Source organism: Schistocerca piceifrons, chromosome 5 (assembly GCF_021461385.2).
Source record: "Schistocerca piceifrons isolate TAMUIC-IGC-003096 chromosome 5, iqSchPice1.1, whole genome shotgun sequence".
In the NCBI taxonomy this organism is placed as follows: domain Eukaryota; kingdom Metazoa; phylum Arthropoda; class Insecta; order Orthoptera; family Acrididae; genus Schistocerca; species Schistocerca piceifrons.
The window spans coordinates 484683253-484686176 of NC_060142.1; the positions used below are offsets into that span (position 1 = coordinate 484683253).

At 43.6% G+C, this 2924-nt stretch overlaps 1 non-coding gene across 1 annotated transcript; it reads left to right on the top strand.

Annotated features, from left to right (window-relative positions):
- The first annotated feature begins 1493 nt into the window (after positions 1 to 1493).
- On the top strand, positions 1494 to 1567 carry Trnat-ugu. The gene has a single exon. It is a non-coding gene; the product is annotated as a tRNA-Thr (tRNA).
- The last annotated feature ends 1357 nt before the right edge of the window (positions 1568 to 2924 follow it).

Consider the following 2924-nt stretch of genomic DNA (forward strand, 5'->3'; position numbering starts at 1 on the left):
GATCAGAGTATAAAACCTGGCCATACTATGACTACAGCAATACCAAAATATTTAGACAGTCTTCCTGCTTTTGGGATTGCGTGATGAAAGACGGCATTGAGATTAGGGTCCAAGATGGTCCAACTAATAAAGAAAGCGACCTACAGCGGAGTAAGGTGTGGAAACCTGCATTGAGTCTAGCAAAAGAAAAGTGTTCCGGTATAATGACGTCCGCACCCGACAGTGACAGCGCCGTCACTGGAGTTCGGAGCCAGACGTCGATACCCCCACCACTGCCACCATCCACCGCGGCAGCCATGTGGGCAGCGATAGGACCGGAGTGATGAAGGAGATAACGTCTAACATACGAATATATACCGTATGCCGACAGTAGCGTAGCAGCAGTCATAAGGGACCACCTGAAGATAGCAACGGGTCTGTTTTCTGAAATATTGTGGAGTAACTACGAGTGACCGGGCCAGACAGCTGTTATTGTATTTTATACGTAGTAAGGATAACGCCATCAGCTATATTCACTGCTTCCGTTTATATGCAGCCGGTTTCCGTATTACAGTACCTTCTTGACACTTTCTGCAGAAGATCCAAACATCGGTGTCCGCTAAACTGATGTTTCTGATCGCCTATGGCGTGTTAGGTGTGACTACGTCAACTCATCTATAGTTGTGTTGATGTACTGCCACCGCACGCACCAAAGGCGATAATACATCCGTTTAGCGGTCGCCGACGTTTGGGACCTTCTAGTCAAATTATATTCAATTTACGGTATCACCCCAGAGTCATAGAGTCGGCTGAAGGTGGTGGACTGTATTACGGAAATTGACCTCGTATGAATACGAGTAAAATCAGCAAATACAGCTGATGATCTTATCTCTACTACTTAATACGATTCATCAAAATGGATTACAGCTTTCGGATTCAGTCAAATGACTGAGCATTTTCGGTGTCGAAGTGTGCATTTAGAGGAGAACATACTGCACAATGTATGAATGTGTAGAGAAGTTATGTAAGTGAACTACCTAGGTACTATTCTTTTGGATTTCATCCTCACTCTTCCTCGAACAACATCGAAAACACAAATGAGTCATATGTTGTACATGCGCTCATCACAGTCACCAACACACAACAGTAACAAAAGACACGTACGACACCCAGGCAGAGCCAACTACCAAGTGATAATTAATTGAAACCGTCAGCTGCCGACAGGTGTTGTTGACATACCTCAATGGTGACAGCTGCAAATGTGTGACCCGACCGGGACTCAAACCCGGGATCTCCTGCTTACATGGGAGACGCTCTATCCATCTGAGCGACCGAGGACACAGATGAATAGCGCGACTGCAGGGACTTATCCCTTGCACGCTTCCTGTGGGACCCACATTCCCAACTGTCCACACTCTACATACGTAATGTTCCTAATAGATAATAGTTGGGAATGTGGGTCTCACGGGAAGCGTGCAAGGGATAAGTCCCTGCAGTCGCGCTATTCATCTGTGTCCTTGGTTGCTCAGATGGATAGAGCGTCTGCCATGTAAGCAGGAGATCCCGGGTTCGAGTCCCGGTCGGGGAACACATTTTCAGCAGTCCCCATGGAGGTATGTCAACAACACCTGTCGGCAGCTGTGGGTTTCAATTAATTTTCATTTATTCGAGAGAAGCTGCACGGTCATCAATGGCATCTGTTCTTTCGAGAACAGGTACTATCTTCATACCGACTACAAAGGCTTGACTAGGCTGTGACCCACACGAGCAGATAGAAATACATCTGAGCGCATTGACGAAAAGGGACTCTTCTCATCCTGCTTGTGTCAAGATCAGAGTGTAGAAATTTTACCCATCTGATACAGTTACACATTTGAAAGTTTCTTGTGCTGTTAGGTTCCACTCCACACCGCTTACCGCTGAGTGACAAAGTATAAGGACAGATTAGATTAGATTAGTGCTTGTTCCATAGATCATGAATACGACACTTCGTAATGATGTGGAACGTGTCAGGTTAATAAAAAGTGTCAATACAAGATATTACATTAGACAAAATATTACATGACACTCAATATTTTTAATTTTTTTTTTTTTTTTTGGTGAGGGGGGGGGGAGGGTTGGGAAATTACCCGCTTACTATATCCAAAAATTCATCTAATGAGTAGAGGGAGTTGCCATTAAGAAATTCTTTTAATTTCCTTTTAAATGCTATATGGCTATCTGTCAGACTTTTGATGCTATTAGGTAAATGACCAAAGACTTTTGTGGCCGCATAATTTACCCCCTTCTGAGGCAAAGTTAGATTTAACCTTGAGTAGTGAAGATCATCCTTTCTCCTAGTGTTGTAGTCATGTACACTGCTATGACTTTTGAATTCGTTCGGATTGCTAATAACAGCTCTAGTATTGATCGACGTGGCGGTATAGTTGGGACACGAGATTCGTGTTCAAAAAGATCTAGTTTCGAATCGCTCTCTCATTACTCCTGTTTATATATTGACGTGATTATCCTGCTGAAATGAAGGCTATGGACTCTTCAAGTCCTCAGCAGATTTCTTCCTCCAACTGAACAACAACTCCTTCTGTGATGACTTGAAACATGTATGTATGTAATATATAAAGTGGGAAGGTTGTTACGTTTATAGGTAATAAACTCCTTATTTACTCTGGTCACAATGATAAGAACAGAGGTTTCCCCTGTGAACAAGAATAACTCCAATGTTGCATTTATTGCTTAGACCGTTGTTTTGATTTCTTAGATTACAAAAAGCTCTAGAGAGACGCACTGAAAGGTAATAGTTGCACACACTCGCAAACATTAACACTTGAACGCCAAGGAATCTGAGTCGGTCGTGTCCTCTTCCAACAGCCGTCGTTCTTCGCTTAGGTCTAGGAAAGCGCTGACCATCTGCCTGGGATTGCCAATTTGGGGTCCTCCTTGAGCCA